General features: G+C 37.8%; 1 protein-coding gene and 1 pseudogene across 1 annotated transcript in view; one reads left to right on the top strand and one right to left on the bottom strand.

The window, feature by feature from the left end:
* Window positions 1-18,701, bottom strand: part of BORCS5 (BLOC-1 related complex subunit 5) — a 92,870-nt gene that overhangs the window by 28,529 nt on the left and 45,640 nt on the right. The window lies entirely within an intron of this gene.
* Window positions 5,233-5,655, top strand: LOC123781757 (large ribosomal subunit protein uL15 pseudogene; annotated as a pseudogene).

Below are 18,701 nucleotides of genomic sequence, written 5' to 3'. Positions count from 1 at the left end.
TCTACTTCAAAGCTATAGTAATCAGAATGGTATGGTAATGGCACAAAAACAGACCAATGGAGCAGGACAGAGAGCCCAGAAATAAACCCACACCTATATGGTCGATTAATCTACAACAAAGGAGCCAAGAATATACAATGGGGAAAAGACAGTCTTTTCAATAAATGGTGCTGGGAACACTGGGCAGCTACATGCGAAAAAATGAAGCTGGACCGCTGTCTTAATCCCATACATAAGAGTAAACTCAAAATGAATTAAAGACCTAAATGTGCAACCTGAAACCATAAAAGAAAACATAGTTATCTCTTGGACTTCAGCCTTACAACATATTTATGGATATTTCTCCTTGGGCAAGGGAAACAAAAGCAAAAATAAACTACTGAGACTCTATGAAAATAAAAAGCTTTTGTATAACAAAAAACAAAAACCATCAACAAAACAAAAAGGCAACCGAGTGAATGGGAGAAGATATTTACCAATGATATATCTGAGAAGGGGCTAATATCCAAAATACATAAAGAATTTAGACAACACCAAAAAAAAAAAAAACCCACAAAAAACAAAAAACAAAACTAATCAATCTCATTTAAAAATGGGCAGAGGACCTGAACAGACATTTTTCCAAAGACATAGAGATGGCTCATGGACACATGGAAAAGATGTTCAACAGCATTAATCATCAGAGAAATACAAATCAAAACCACAATGAGATAACCACCTCGCACCAGTCAGAATGACTAGCATTAAAAAGACAAGAAACATCAAGTGTTGGCAAGGATGTGGAAAAAAGGGAACTCTCAGTGTCGTGGTAGGAATGTAAATAGGTGCAACCATTGTGTAAAACAGTTTGGAGGTTCCTCAAAAAATTAAAAATAGAAATACCATATGATCCAGTAATTCCACTACTGAAAATTTATCCAAAGAAATGAAAACACTAATTTGAAAAGATATATGTACCCCTATGTTTATTGTAACATCATTCACAGTAGCTAAATTATGGAAGTAGCCCAAATGTCCATCAATACATGAATGGATAAAGAAGATACGCAGATCTAGAAGACACAAAGACAGACAGACACGTACACACACAGGAATATTAGTCGTAAGAAAAAAAAAAAAAAATGAAATCTTTCCATTTGTGACAACAGGGATGGACCTATAGGGTATAATGTTAAGTGAAGTAATTCAAACAGAGGAAGACAAATAACATATGATTTCACTTACTTGTAGAATCTAAAAAACAAAACATACTCTTTTTTTTTTTTTAAGATTTTATTTATTTATTTGACAGAGAGAGAGACAGCCAGTGAGAGAAGGAACACAAGCAGGAGGGGTGGGAGAGGAAGAAGCAGGCTCCCAGCAGAGGAGCCGGACGCAGGGCTCAATCCCAGAACGCCGGGATCACGCCCTGAGCTGAAGGCAGACGCTTAACGACTGCGCCACCCAGGAGCCCCAAAACATACTCTTAAATACAGAGAACTGGTGGTTGCCAGAGGGGACATGGGTGGGGGGATGGGTGAAATAGGTGAAGAGGATTGAGAAGTACACATTTCCAGTTCTAAAGTAAGTAAGTCATGGAGATCAAAAGTAGGGAGTAGGGAATATAGTCAATAATGTTGTAATAATGTTGTATGGTGACAGATGGTGATGACACTTCTTGTGGTGAGCTTTGAGTAATGTACAAAGTTGTGGAATCACCATGTTGTACAACTGAAATTAATACACTGTATGTCAGCTATACTTCAGTAATGATTTTTTAAAATGGTTGTTTGAAAAACTGAGAAACAGAAATAAAATGTAAAGGACCCTGTTAGGAGGAGATGCATAAATGAAAAAAATTAAAATGTGAATAGAATGTCAGCGAACACACCAGAAACTCCTATTCTTTATGTATTCTTCCAATATCAGTTTTGTTGCATAACTATTAAATTCCTTACATTTTATAGGACATTATATTTTCAAAGCCTTTCATATAAACTTATTTTTCTTTAAGGTGTGGTAAGTAGATCAGGATAATTATTAGCATTTATGTAAGGAAAGATCAATTAAAGAGGCTAAATGACTTGTCCATAGTCACACATCAAAGTCTTAACTAGAACTCAAGCATAACAACTTTTGGTCAAATACTTTCTGCCAAGCCAAAGGTTCACAAACTTTAGGACTCCTTTACCTTTTCAAAAATTATTGAGGACCCCAAAAAGTTTTTGTTTATGTGGTTTATAATATATTCACCTATTAAAAATTAAAACTGAGAAAATTCTTGAATATTCAATTATTTTAAAATAACAATCTCATTACATGTTAACATAAATAACATATTTTAAAAGAAATAACTATAGTTTCCAAAACAAAAAAGAAGAGTGGCACTGGTTTAAATTTATAAGTTTTTTTTTCAATGTCTGGCTTAACAGAAAGCGGATTCTCATATCTGCTTCTGCATTTAATATGTTGCTTTTACAACACGTAGCTTCTGGAAAACTCCATCGTACATTTCTAAGAGAGTAAGAGTAATTAGCAAATGTCTATGCATTATTGTGAAAATAGTTTTGTCTTCAGAGAATCCCTAGCGGTCCTGGGGATCTCAGGGATCACCCTACCACACTTTTAGAACCACTATGCTAGGCCACACTCTGTTTCATACCAGACCAATTATATAGCATGAGGTATACCAAAATAAATATGGCCATGGGGCACATGCTGGGCATGATCAGGATAAACCCACCCACATCAAAGCTCGTCTTCGCTCCTTATTCCTGCCCTTAATCACCAATGCCAAACCTTCACTGATTTCTGAGGTACTAGAACTAAAACCAGTCTTCTCCCTGCCCCCCAACCCCCACTTCAACAGGCCGTACAATGCGCTACCCAGTTGGGCTATCCCAGAGAATCCTTGGAAACGCCAGTCTGTGTTCTCAGATCTTCATCTCGCCTGACGGTGCGGGGTTGAACTTGAGGCACTGCTCTGTTCCCCCACATCCCACTGCTGATCCTGGCACAGCAGAGCACCAGTTCCTCCAGCTGAACCTGCCTCCACACAGTAGCTTTTGATGAAGCTGCTGTTTGCAGAAATGGGGATTTATTTTTTTAATTGAAACTTTTATTGAGATCCTGCATATAGGATCTTGTGTATCCTTTTACTCAAGTTCCCCCAAAGGTAACATCTTGCAAACCTACAATACACTATCACAGCCAGGATACTGACAGTGACACGATCCACTGATCTTATCAGATGTCCTCATTTTACTTGCACTCGTGTGTGTGTGCGTGCGTGAGCATTCACGAGCATGCACGCCTGCGTACAGTAGTGGTCAACTGCAGTCCAGAAGCAGATGATACTCCTGACATATTGCCAAAAGGTCGATAGTAGCCTAACAGTATATGACAATGCCTACGTCATTCGCCTCACTTCATCCCATCACGTAGGCATTTTGTCATCTCATGTCATCACAAGAAGGGTGAGTACAGTATGGTAAGGCATTTTGAGACAGAGAGAGCACACATTCACGTAACTTTTATTACTGTATAGGGTTAAAATTGCTCTATTTTATTATTAATCTTACTGTGCCTAATTTCTAGGTTAAACATTATCACAGGTATGTACATATAGGAAAAAAACCTAGTATATAAGGTTCGGTAGTATACAGTTTCAGGTGTCTACTGGTAGTCTTGGAGTGTATCCCACAGATGAGGATGTCTACTAGATTTAATTCTATACAATTTTTTCACATGTGTATGTTCATGTATCCGCCACCGCAGTCGGATCCTGAGCTGTTCCATCACCACAAAGATTTGTGTTGCTTTTTAGAACCACAGCCACCTCTCTGTCATTCCTCTCCCGATCCTTAACCCCTGGCAACCACTAATCTGTTCACCATTTTTAAAATTTTGTCATTTCAAAAATGTTTAATAAATGGGATAATATAATATGTAAGCTTTGGGGATTGACTTTTTCCACCCAACATATTACATTAGAAATTCATCGAAGCTGTTGCATGTTTCAGTAGTTTGTTCCTTCTCATTTCTGAGCAGTATTCCACGGTATGTATGTACCAGTTTGTTAAACCATCCATCTACTGAAGGACATGTGGGTAGTTTCCAGTTTGGGGGCTATTAAAAACAGAGCTTCTATGAATAGTGGTGCACAGGGTCTCGTACAACCAAATTTCCATTTCTCTGGGATAAATGCCCAAGACTACAATTGCTGGGTTGCATGGTAATCAGATGTTTAGTTTTATAAGAAAATGCCAAACACTTTTCTGGAGTGCCTGAAATCAAGAAAATGGGGGATTTTTCAGACCACTAAAATCTCCAAACAAAATTATCAAGGACTAATTACCAAGGACTAAAACTGACAAAGATACAGTCCCAGGAACAGACTTGAGGAAGAAGGTACCCAAAGCTTTTTGCTGTCAATCCAAGAAGAAGGAACAGAGTGAGGAGGCGCCATGAAAAGAAAAACGAATGATTTTGTGCTATCAGTATTGGGCCAGGATAATGCAAAGGCCATATGGAAACTCTGATAAATTCAACAGTATAAAAATCAAGAATCCTCATGGCAAAAAAAAAACCACCATAAGTTAAAAAAAAAACAAAAAACACAACAGCCCTGGGAAAAATGTCTGCAACTCATATCACAAAGAGCTCCTAGAAATTGGCAAGTAATAAATCAGCAAAAGAAAGATGGGCAAAGGATATGAATAGGCATTTCACAGAAGAGGAAGTATCAATGCCTCAGCTATAAGAAAAGATGTACAACCTTATTCATCCTAAGAAAAAGAGAAATCGAAACTTCACTGCAAGGCCATTCTTCACTTTCACACTGGTAAAAACCAAAAGCATGATAAAAACTCTGTAGACAGAACTATGACAGGCATTGCTGATTGGTGTGTAAGTCATGAACACCCCCAGAGAGGGCAATTTGACATGGATATCAAAATTACAAATCCGTAAAGCCCTTGATGCAGCTGTTTCACTACTAGGAATTTACATACAAATTAGCACACATGCTAAATTTGTATAAGATATATATATAAGATTATTTGTTACAATGGTGACTGTCACAGTAAAAGATGAGCAAACACTCAGTGTCCATCAGTCGGGAGCTTGTTAATTAAATCAAAATACATCCATAAATACATGACCACAGGAAACAACAAAGGAGCTCTGTATGTATTCACACAGAAAAGTCTCCATAAGATATTAGGTAATAACTCTTCTGCCTAGGCTGCCAACATGCCATCCAGACTGAGGAAGACCCAGAAAGTAGGGAATCATGTGATCCATGGCCATGGCCACATGGGCAAGCCGCAGAAGCACCCAGGAGGCTGGGGTAAACAGACATCACTCAGGCTACTCGGGGAAAGTTGGTATGAGGTATTACCACTTAGGAACAAGAGCTTCTGCCCAACTGTCAACCTTGATAAACCGTGGACCTTGGTCAGTGAGCAGACACGGGCAAATGCTGCCAGAAACAAGCCTAAAGCTGCTGCTATCACTGATGTGGTGCGATCAGGCTGCTACAAAGTTCTGGGGAAGGGGAAGGTCTCAAAGCAGCCTGTCACTGTGAAGGTCAAAGTCTTCAGCAGAAGAGCTGAGAAGATGGTGGGGCGGGAGGTGGGGGGGGGGGGGGGGGAGTGCTGTGTCCTGGTAGCTTAAAGCCACAGGGAGGGAGGTTCAGTAAATGCTAACAAGTGCTTTAAAAAAAAAAAAAAAAGATATCAAGTAATGAAAGAAGGTATAAAGGATAGTGTATTGAGTAAGCTACCGTTGTGTAAAAAATGGGGGATATACAAGTAAATAAAAATACATATTCGTATATGCTTATATTTGCATAAAGATTCTGGAATGACAAGAGTTAGAAAGATAGAGAGCCAGGGTAAGGGGCATAATTTTAACATTTTTTAAAACCATATGACCGTATTTTCCTTCCAAAACTTTTAAGCAAATTAACCCATTTTAACAAAAAAGTAACCAAGGTCTTTCTCATCTGTAACATCGTCTTGGGCAGTTCTCCCCTCTTTCCTTGCCTCAAGTATCCCCAACTACGTAAGCCAAAACCAGTTCCTTATCTTTCATTCTCACCAAGGTTTATATGGCTGAATATACCTTAAAGCAGTAACTTCTCCAAGGCAATTAAAAGCCTCGCAACAAACTGTAAACTGGTAGAAGATGGAGACCCTATTTTACTTACCTATTTACCTCTTACGTCTATCATACAGCACTTGGTACCTAAAAGGTTCTCTTGGAGTGTATCCCACAGGTGAGGATGCATTCTACTGTTGAAATTCCAAGCAAAGAGTAAGCTGAGGAAGACTTAGGGAGAAAAAGCTTTCTAGAGGTAGGTACTACTCTGTGTTCTCCACATGTATGTAAGAATGAGACCTGGTCACAGTCTGAATCTGCTCTTCTAAAGTGAATGAGTGCTCCCAGTGCTTGAGGAGACCACTGGGAGCTTGTATTAAAGGCCAGGGTAAAGTGAGAGCCACCCCAAGCTTCCAGAGGGTTGAAAGGCTAAAGCAGAGGAGCCACAACTCAACTGTGGCTCACAAAACCAAACCTCTACTCTTCCTCTTTAAAAAAGGAACCCATTTCCCTCATTTTGATGACTGAACCACTCCTACTATCTTTTGATAGAAGGAGGAGGGAGAACAGAAAGCTGGGTAAATTTAGAGATGGTAAATGTTATCATTTGTAGGAGACCACAAACTGCCAGCCCTTCGAACTGTTTTTATTCTGAATGCACATTACTGTTTTTTAAAGACTGTGGATGTTTTCGGTGAGGTGCAGACTCTCCTGCTCTCTAACCCCCCCCAACCTCTTACTGCCTTATGGCCAGCCCGCTGCCCCCAGCACATTAGCTGCCTGGCCTCTGAGAGCCGCTAGGGTTACACCTCTGTTTTAATTTTTACTTACCAACTCTAAAGAAAACCCAAGCCTTTGGGTAATAGAGAATGAACCATAAATCATCTTGAAGTTATTTTTGTTTAGTTTTATAAATGTTATTTACAGTTAAGATATTTTTTTACTTATTATATAAATTTTCAAACATACAAAAAGAAATACACACACACACACATATATATACATCTTCCCAAATTTTGACCATCTAGATTCAACAACTAACATTTTATTCTACTTCACCCTTTTCTATTTTTTCTTTTCCTGAGCCATTAAAAAATTATAGCTATCATGACACTTCAGTCTTAATCCTCTATTCTTCCACATCTTTATGATTAGCTTTTCATGTTAAAATTTCTAAATTATGTCTTCCTTACTGTGTAAGACAACAGGCTCGTTACCCTCAGTTTCCTAATTCTTCTTTAGCTTTAAAACAGTGACACACACGGAGTACTTACTGAGTTAAAAACCTGATCTAATAGATTCCATATTTACCAGCGGTAACTACTGGAGGCATTTCTTAAGACCCTATCAGACCCTGGTTGAAACTACTTTGTTTACACAGGAATGGAGAGTGGGCTCCGGGGAATGAGCGAGGACCAAGACTGATTATTACACAGATCCAGCAAGCTGCCATCTGTACCTACCTCTTTGTGTAAAGTGCTGAGTGGAAAAATCATCAGGGTTAAAAATTTGGGAAATATTTTGCTGAGCAATCTTTTTCTTTCTGAAATATCAGGTAGGAAAAAAAACATTTTTCTAAAGTATATAGCAGAACCATATGGGTATTAATCTAGGCTATTACCAAACTGAATTCCTTAACTTTTAAAGGCTTAGCCGCTTCCAAGACTAAAAATGAGTATTATGAGTAGTGAGGCCCCTATTTGAGAAACAGTATAATAAGCTCCGTTTCCTGCTACAGAATCCTGAAATCTATGTAAGTTTGACTAATGTTACTGTGAAGGTATAATTAAGCAATAGATTACAAAAAAAGAAATTCTCCCCCAAGCCAATAAGGTTTTTGTTTTTTTTTTTAAGATTTTATTTATTTATCTGAGAGAGAGAGAGAGAGAGAAAGGGAGAGATATCACGAGCAGGGTGGAGGGGTACAGGGAGAAGCAGACTCCCTGCTGAGCAGGGAGCCCAACGCGGGACTCGATCCCAGGACCACGGGGATCATGACCCGAGCTGAAGGCAAATGCTTAACGGACTGAACCACCCAGGTGCCCCCAATAAGGTTTTTTATTCTATTGGTCATGGTCTATTTCAAAGACAGAAGCACATAAGCCATGTGTATTCTTTAATATAAACTCCAGTTCTCGGGGCGCCTGGGTGGCTCAGTCAGTTAAACATCTGCCTTCGGCTCAGGTCGTGATCCCAGGGTCCTGGGATTGAGCCCCATGTCAGGCTTCCTGCTCAGTGTGTAGCCTGCTTCTCCCTCTCCCTCTGCCCTTCCCCCTGCTTGTGCTCTCTCGTGCTCTCTGTCAAATGAACAAATAAAATCTTTAAAAAAATAAACAAACTCCAGTTCTCAAAAGTTCTCTTCTTTTAAAGGAAGGAAAAGTCTGAAAATTTTCAGCCCAACTTGGACAGGGTCTTATGATATATACTGGTGATCAATTCCTTTGGGGTATTTAGAAAAAGAGTACCCTCCATGACTGGTTCCCTTAGGAACTTTTATCTCCATTCAGTCACCTCAGAGGAGCACCAATCTCACCGAGGAGAAGAAGCTATCCAGATAGGCTATCATCATGGTTTTGCTTAAACTATGAGGCATAAGAGACCACAAGTGCAGACCAGCCCACAATAATATGTCAACTCACCACAGTGTTTGGTGTGAAGAGATGCAACCTCCTAACAGTTTCCAATAACTACCAAAGGGCCAATAAAGAACCTTCTCATTGAGTGCTCTAGACTGAATGTTGTATCCCTCCAAATTCATATGTTGAGACTTACTCCCTAATGTGATAGTATGAGGAGGCAGGCCCTTTAGGAGGTGATTAGGTCAAGAGGATGGAGCCCTCATGAATGGGATTAGTGCCCTTACAAGAGACCCCAAAGGGCTCACTTACCCTTTCTACTATGTGAGGACACAACAAAAAGGTGGCCATCTATGAACAAGGAAGTAGGCCCTCACCAGACACTGAATCTCCCAGCATCTTGACCCTGGATTTCTAAGACAGGGAACTTAGTCCCTGAAAAAAACCAAATTCAGCCCTATTATTACTGGCTGTGTGATCTGGATGGTTTACTTTAGATCTGTGAGCCTTAGTTTCCTCATATGTAAAGATGGAATAATAATCACCTCCTTTTTAGTTTGCCCACCATACAGTAGGATCTTGATAAAAATATTTGTTCCCTTTACTCTTGCCTTTCTTAAGACTCAGAGAAGTAGAGGGGCCCTCAGGCGTCAAGGGAATTTGTGGTAGGTTATAGAAAGCAGTTTATCCATTTAGGCCCAGGCACCCATTTGTCTATGACTAATGACTTTGATTTATAGTACCAAAGATACAAAACTAGAGGATGTCATAACCAAAGTAGATATAACCTTTCCAAAGGTGATCAGTACCTACAGATGAAACACCTCAATGTCTTCAAGCAATCCTGTCCACTGTTATGAACTTAGCTTTTCACAATCTTCTCCACTTTCTCCTCCCAAAGAATGAGGTAAAATGTTCAACTCATCATCGTCCTTCAACAATATCCAGGTTCAAAGGCTTGCTCTCTGGTTAAATTTAGGCCAGGGAAGGGAAGCAGCAAGATATAATGAAAAAAGTATAAGCTCTGGAGTCAGGTAGACCTGGGAATTTGAATCCAGAGACAGCCATTTACTACCTATGTGATGTAAGAATAGGAATTTAACTTCCTTGAACTCAGTTTTATCTATAAATTTAATACTATCTAGTTAAAGTAGTACTATGAGAATTCTATGAAGTTATGCATCACATAGTATCTGGCACAGAAAAGGAACTCAATTCATGTTAATTTCTTCACTGTCCCCAAGTCTCCAACTACCAGCTATTGCCATAGGCAAATAAGTAGGCTGCAAAATCTGCCTGGATGACTGGCCAACTCCACCATAATACAAGTATTTGCTAGCACCTCCTTCTACATACCAGCACCGCAGGAAATCATAAAGAAGTCATCCTATTCCTCAAGCAGATCACCAGAAGCAGCAGGAGTTAAATACAATGCAGACGTGAATAAAAGCTATTAAAAAGAACAAAAAAGTCCCAAAGCCCAATTCATAAACGGGCAGACGGTGTAGTAGACATTTCTCCAAAGAAGATATACAAATGTCACTTAGCACATTAAAGATGCTCAACATCATTCATCATTAGGGAAATGCAAAACAGAACCACAATGAGATACCACTTAACCATCAGGATAGCTATTATCCAAACAACAGAAAATAATAAGCATTGGTGAGGATGTGGAGAAACTGGAACTCCTGTGCACTGGTGATGAGAATGTACAATAGTGTTGAAATGACAACAAAGGACTTAGAATATTACATCAACTTAGTTGATAAAGCAGTGGCAGGGTTTGAGAGGCCTGATTTCCATTCTGAAAGAAATTTTACTGTGAGTAAAACACTATCAAACAGGCTTGCATGCTATAGAGAAATTGTTTGTGAAAGGAAGAGTAAGTTAATGCAGCAAACTATATTGTTTTCTTTTTTTTTTTAATATTTTATTTATTTGAAGGAGAGTGAGAGAGGGAAAGCACAGAAGGAGAGTAAAAGGGAAAAGCAGACTCCCAGCTGAGCAGATAGCCGGACACAGGACTCGATCCCATGACCTGAGCTGAAGGCAGATGCTCAACCTAGTCACCCAGGCACCCCCATATTGTTTTCTTATTTTGAGAAATGGCCACAGCCACGCCAATCTTCAGCAACCACTACCCTAATCAGTCAGCAGCAATTAACAACAAGGCAAGATCCTCCATCAGCAAAAAGATTATGATTTGCTGAAAGCTGAGATAGTTAGCATTTCTTAGCAAAAAAGCATTTTTTAATTAAGGTACATGGTTGTTTTTTTTTTTTTTTAGACTTAATGCTATTGGACACTTAATAAACTACAGCACAGTGTAAACATAACTTTTATATGCCCTCAGAAATCAAAATTTCACTTGACTCACTTTACTGCAATATTCAGTTTACTGCAGTGGTCTGGAACCGAATCCACAGTATCTCCGAGGTATGCCTGTATGTGGCAAAACCGTCCTTCAAAAGTGTGTAAGAAATTAAGACATTCCCAGATAAGCAAAAGCTGAGGGAGTTCATTACCACTAGACCTGTCCTTCAAGAAATGCTAAAGACAGTCCTCTAGGTAGAAATGAAAGGACAGTTGAGAGTAACTTTGAGCTGTATGAATAAGTAAAGATTTCAGTAAAGGTAAATATGGACAATTATAAAGGCTAGCATTATTATAACAATTGTAACTCCATTTTTTTTTTGTTTTTTACATGTTTGAGAGATCAACGCATTTTTAAAAATTATTAGTTTATAATTTTGGACAATGTATAAAGATGTAACGCTGTGATATCAACATCTGAAAGGGGTGAACATGAAGCTATAAAGGAGCAGAGTTTTTTTATGTTACTGACGTTAATCTGACATGAATTCAAGTTAGAGTGTTATAACTTTAGTGTGTTAAATATAATACCCACAGTAATTTCAAATAAAATAGTTATAGAATATACAAAAGAAAATGTGAAAGGAATTTAAACATTTTACTACAAAAAAATAAATTCAACCCAAAAAAAGACAGAATGCAGTAAATGAAAGGCAAAAAAAAGGCTATAAGGCATAAATGAAATAGGAGCAAAATCACAGAAGTCCCTCCTCCTTAGTAACTATTTTAAATGTAAATGGAATAAACTATTTTATCAAAAGACGGGGATTGGCACTATGAATTTGTAAAAAGTATGATCTAACTATATGATATCTACAAAAGACTCACTTTATATCCAAAGACACAAATAGGCTGAAACTGAAAGGATGGTTCCATGTATACAGTAACCAAAAGAGAGCAGGAATGGTTATACAAATTCAGAAAAATAAACTTTAAATCAAAAACGGTTACATACAAGAGGCAAAGAAAGACATTATTAATAAAAAGTTCAATACAGCAAGAAGGCATAACAATTGTAAGACATTTATTTACACACCTCATCACAGACCATCAAAATATATTAAGTAAAATGGACAGAACTGGAGAAATAGGTAGTTCTACAATACTAGCTGGAGACCTCAACACCCCATTCTCAATACAGAACAACTAGACAAAAGATAACAAGGAAACAGAGAACTTAAACAACACAGTAAACCAACTACATCTAACAGACATATACAGAACGTTCTACCCAACAACAATAGAACATATATTCTTGCAAGTGCACAGGGGACACTTCCCAGGATAGACCATTTGTTAGGCCATAAATTCTCAATACATTTTAAACGATAAACACCATACAAAATATCTTCTCTAACAACAAAAGAATGAAGTTAGAAATCAATAACAGAAAAAACTGAAAAATTCAGAAGTGTGTGGAAATTAAACAACACACTCTTAAGCAACCAACTGATCAAAGAAAAAAAAATCACAGGGGAAATCTAAAAATAGAGATGAATGAAACCTAAAATGCAATATACCAAAACTTAAAGGATGGTGCAAATCTGTGCTAAGAGGAAAATTTATAACTCTAAACATATTAAAAAAAAAAAAACAAGGCTCTCAAATCAACAAGCTAACTAGAAAAAGAACAAATCAATCCCAAAGCTAGCAGAAGGAAGGAAACAGTAACAATTATAACAAAGACACATGATATCTCTCAGAGAACAGAAAAATAGAGAAAATAAAACCAAAATTGGTTCTTTTTTTTTTTTTAAAGATTTTTTAATTTATTTATGTGACAGAGAGACACAGCCAGTGAGAGAGGGAACACAAGCAGGCGGAGTGGGAGAGGAAGAAGCAGGCTTCCAGCAGAGGAGCCTGATGTGGGGCTCGATCCCATAATGCTGGGATCACGCCCTGAGCCAAAGGCAGACGCTTAGCGACTGAGCCACCCAGGCGCCCCCCAAAATTGGTTCTTTAAAAAGAGCAACAAAGTGACAACACTTTAGCTAGATGAAACTAAGAAAAAATGAGAGAAGACTCAGTTATTGAAATCAGAGACAAAAAAGGGGACATTACTACTGAATCTACAGAAACAAAGATTATAAGAGAGTAGTATGAGCAATTTCACAGCAACAAATTGGATAGCCTAGATGAAATGGACAAATTCATGGAAATACAAAAGTTACCAAGACTATCATAAAGAACAGAAAATCAGAACACCTTCTAATTAGCAAGGACACTGAATCAGTAATTTAAAAAAAAACTCCCAACAACAAAAAAAAGTCTTGGACCTAATGGCTTCACTGGCAAATTTTACAAAATACTTACAGAAGAGCTAACACCAGTCCTCAGAATTTCCCAAAAAACTGAGGAGGAAGGAAGACTCTAGCTCATTTTATAAGGCCATCATTATCCTAATAGCAAAGCCAAACATACTACAAGAAAAGAAAACTTCTGACCATTATCACTTATGAACAGTGATGCAAAAAGCCTTCAGAAAATGCTAGCAAACAGAATTCAACAGCATATTAAAAGGATTATATATTATGACCAAGTGGGATTTAGTCCCATAATGCAAAGATGGTTCAACATAGGAACTTGAATGGTATTAACACACAGCATTAACAGAACAAAGGATAAAAGCTAAATGATAATCTCAATTGATAACAGAAAAAGTATTTGACAAAATTCAACACCCATTCATGATAAAAACACCCAATAAACTAGGAATAGAAGGAAACTAATAAAAGCCATATATGAAAAACCCAGAGCAAACCATATTCAATGCTGAAAGACTGAAAGCTTCTCCTCTAAGATCGGGAACAAGGCAAGGATGCCCACTTTCACCATTTCTAGTCAACATAGTACTACAAGTTCTAGCCTGAGCCATTAGGCAGAAAAAAGTAATAAACAACATCCAAATCGGAATGGAAGAAGTAAAATTGTCTCTATTTGCAGACGATACGATTTTATACATAGAAAATCCTAAAGAGTCCACAAAAAAATTTTAGAACTAATAAATGAATTCAGCAAAGTAGAAGTTAACACACAAAAATCAGTTACAATGAAAACTCTGAAACACTACTGAAAGAAACCGAGGAAGATAAAAATAAATGGAAAGACAACTCATGTTTCATGAATTGGAAGACTTAATATCAGGATTTGTAAGTTTTATTTTTTATTCAAGTATAATTAACATACAGTGTTACATTAGTTTCAGGTAAATTCAAAAATTCTATACATTTCTCAGCGCTCATCAAGAAAAGTGTTCTCTTAATCCCCTTTATCACTCATCCCCCCACTCACCTCCCCTCTAGCAACCACCAGTTCTCTGTATTTAAGAGTCTGTTTTTTGTCTATTTTTGTTTTGTTTCTTAAATTCCTTTAAATTCCTTAAATTCCATATGAGTGAAATCATATGCTATTTGTCTTTATTTCTCTTGGCATTATAGCCCCTAAGGTCCATCCATGTTGTTGCAAATGGTGAGTTTTCATTATTTTTTACGACTAATATTCCTCTGTGTGTGTCTATTCATCTATGAATGGACATCTATGAGTCAATACTTCCATACTGAGCTATTGTAAATAATGCTGCAATAAACATAGGGGTGCCTATATCTTTTCAAATTAGTGTTTTTGTTTTCTTTGGATAAATACCCACTGGTTGAATTACTAGATCATATGGTAACAATATCTATTCTTAGTTTTTTGAAGATCCTCCATACTGTTTTCCACAGTGGCTGTACCAATTTGTATTCCCACCACAGTGCACAAGTTGTTCCCTGTCCTTCACATCCTGGCAAATACTTGTTATTTCTTGTGTTTTGATTTTAGCTATTCTGACAGGTGTAAAATATCTCACTGTACTTTAAAAAAAAATTCATTCATTCATTCATTTAGAGAGCAGGGAGAGGGGCAGAGGGAGAGAAAGAGAGAGAAACTCAAGCAGACTCTGCACTGAGCATGGAGCCTGACCCGGGGCTAGATCTCAAAACCAAGATCATGACTTGAGCTGAAATGAAGAGTCAGATGCTTAACCAACTGACTCACCCATTGTGCTTTTAATTTGCATTTCCCTGATGACTAGTAATGTCAAGGATCTTTTCCTTTGTCTGTTGGCCATGTGTTTGTCTTCATTGGAAAAATGTCTATTCAGGTCCTCTGCCCGTTTTTGATTGGATTATTTAGTTTTCTGGTACTGAGTTCACAATACCATCCAAAGTAATCTACAGATTCACTGCAACCTCTATAAAAATTTCAACATTTTTTGCAGAAGTAGAAAACCCATCCTAAAATTTATATGGAATCTCAAAGGACTTCCAATAGCCAAACAATCCTGAAAAAGAAAGACAAAGCTAGAGGACTCACACTTCCTGATTTCAAAACTTACTACAAAGCTATAGTAATCAAAACAGTATGGTACTCACAGAATGATAGACATCTAGATCAACAGAATAGAACAAAGAGCCCAGAAATAAACCCTCACATACATGGTCAAACAATTTTGTACAAGGGTGCCAAGACCATTCAATAAGGGAAAGGACAGTCCTTTCAACAAATGGCACTGAGAAAACTAGATGTCTGCATGTAAAATAATTAAGTTGAACTCTTACCTAACACTCCAAACAAAAATTAACTCAAATTGCATCAAAGACCTAAACCTATCAAACTCTTAGAAGAAAACATAGGGCAAAAGGTTCATGACATTGGGTTTGACAATGATTTCTTTGATAGGACACCAAAGATACAGGCAGCAAAAGAAAAAACAGACAAATTGGAATTCATGAAAATTTAAAATTTTTGTGCACCAAGAGGCACTATCAACAGAGTAAAAAACCCACAAGATGAGAGAAAATATCTGCAAAGGGCATGTATCTGATACAGGGTTAATACTCAGAATATTTAAAGAACTCCTAAAACTCATTGTAAAAAAAATAGAAAAAACCCAATTCAAAAATAGTCAAAAGACTTGAATAGACATTTCTCCAAAGAGGATATACAAATGGCCAATAAGCACATGAAACGAAATCCAGCATCACTAATCATAAGGGAAACGCAAATCAAAACTACAATGAGATACCACCTCACACTCATTAGGATGGCTATTATCCAAAAAAAAAAAAAAAGCAAAAAACAAATAACCCAGAAAATAACAAGTGTTGGTGAGGATGTAGAAAAATTGGAGCTCTTGTGCATTGTTGATGGGAATGTAAAATGGTACACTCACTGTGGAAAAGAGCATGTCAGTTCCTCAAAAAATTAAACACAGAATTACCACATGATTACTAGCAGTTCCACTTCTGGGTACACGCCCTAAAGAACTGAAAGCAGGCTCTCGAAGAGATATTTGTACATTCACATTCACAGTAGTTAAACATGGAAGCAATCTAAGCATCCAGCAACAGATGAACAGATAAGCAAAACGTAGTAAATACTTACGATTTATATTATTCAGCCTTAAAAAGGAAGGAAATTCTGACATTTGCTACAACATGGTTGAACTTTGAGAATGGTATGGTAAGTGAAATAAGGCAGACAGAAAAGGGCAAATGCTGTATGATTCCACTTACATGAGGTACACAGACAGAATAGTCAAATTCATGAAGGAAAAAATGTAGAACAATGGCTGCCAGGCGCTGAGGGGAGGGGGGAATAGGAAGTTACTGTTTAATGGGTGTGGAGTTTCAATTAGGAATGATGGGAAAGGATGGTGGTAATGCTGCACAACAGTGTGAATATACTTAATGCCACCAAATCATACTCTCAAAAAGGGTTAAACTGGTAAGTTTGATGTGATGTATATTTTACCATAATCAAGTAGATAGATTTCAATACCACTCTAATAAAGCAGCCAAGAAAAAAAAAAAAAAAGGTGGTCAGTAGGGAACAAAATCTAAAGTATGAAAGGATAAAACAAGGGAAAAACAAGTCTTATTTCCTTCTCTGAAAACTGAGGGAGTTGAACCATGTTTTCTTTCAAGTCTAAACTTTGAAAATCTCATGTTTCTATGAGGAGGAAGGTAAAGTAGCATTTTTTTTTTAAAGATTTTATTTATTTATTCGACAGAGAGAGAGACAGCCAGCGAGAGAGGGAACACAAGCAGGGGGAGTGGGAGAGGAAGAAGCAGGCTCCCAGCGGAGGAGCCTGATGCGGGGCCTGATCCCAGAACGCTGGGATCACGCCCTGAGCCGAAGGCAGACACTTAACCGCTGTGCCACCCAGGCGCCCTGGTAAAGTAGTATTCTATACTGCTAGACTAGGGTTTGGGTTTTTATTATTACTATTACTATTATTATTATTACTATTACTATTACTATTATTACAAGACCAAGACTAATTTAGAATTATTTGCAGAAAGAAACATTTAAATTCAGAAGACCCTTACTCTGAGTAGGAAAATGAAAGAAATGCAGTCTACTGCTATAAAAGAAATGCATTCCTAATTCAGAAGTCACGACCTTTCAACATCTCTCAATAAATGAACACAGAAAGCCCACGCGGTCTCGCTTGTCTAGAAGTACGAATGCCAGCCTGGAAAAATGCAGCAGCTGAGTCCTCCCTGCAACTTGGCAGTTAGTGTTCAGCACACCCTGATGTTCTCCACTCGCTGAAATATCAACACCCCAAAACTGCAGCTTTCCAGACAAAATGAGGATGGCTGTTTGGAGCACCAAACGATCCTTCCCTTTCTGAAAGAGTTTGCTTTGAGGAACTAAAGTGTTCTTTTTAAAATTGGCATTTAACACAATGCTACTTAGAGTAGTTTGAAGTATACACAACTTCCTAAACATACAGACTTTGCAAGGCACACCAAGACTGACGATAAAAGAGGGGAGGCTATCTTTAGAGTCAACAGCAAATCACATTGGGGACCTGAAATTTTTCCTTTTTAGATTTTCACAAAGACGAATCACAGATTCACTTTAAATAAAAACAAATGAAGTCTTAGGAAAAGGACACAACCAAAAAGAAATGTGAAATATTAATGCCATGACTTTGCTGCTCAAAAGAGTCACCCTTCTTGTAGGTGTTAACTCACGGCTTCCTTGAAGGATTACATGCCCTGCACTCCAATGGATAATGGGAAACACAGATTATGTACAGATAATGGATAATGTTTATACTGGAAAAAACACCCTGGTCAGATGGAAAGTTCTCACTTGTTGACAGCTTAAAATGTTGAGGCATTTCTGTTGATTGACAGCAGCCAATTACTAAGAACAAGACAGATTTTAGAAAAAAACTGATTTTCCACACATGAAGTCTATTAATAAAGAAAATCTCAATTTCTATTCCACTTATATACAATTAGCAGGAAATATAGAATATTCCTTCTCTATATAGAGCTAAGACCTACAAAGAGAGAGTTAAGGAGCTGCAGTAAAGCAAAGTGTCACATATGAGAGCCAGTTTGCCTATTATACAGAGAAGCTAAGAACCAAGGGCCTTTCTCCCACCTGCCCTGCAGCTAAAATTACACCGATTTATGCATCCACCCCCAACTCTAAATAGGGAGCAAATGTTGCAAAACAGGGACCTCCTACAAGGTGCATTCCCTCATGACAGCAGTTTCTGGAAAAATTGTTTCTGAGGCAGCAATAGAAGCAGGGCCAATGGCAAAGTTCAGTCTACACTGCCAGCCAGCACTGTTTGTGGTACAGGGTGTGTCAAGTGTTTGGTAA

Source organism: Ursus americanus, chromosome 25 (genome assembly GCF_024610735.1).
Source record: "Ursus americanus isolate L20-20 chromosome 25, mUrsAme1.1.p, whole genome shotgun sequence".
In the NCBI taxonomy this organism is placed as follows: domain Eukaryota; kingdom Metazoa; phylum Chordata; class Mammalia; order Carnivora; family Ursidae; genus Ursus; species Ursus americanus.
The sequence above is the reverse complement of the archived record's forward strand: the minus strand, read 5'-3'. Positions and strand labels throughout refer to the sequence as shown.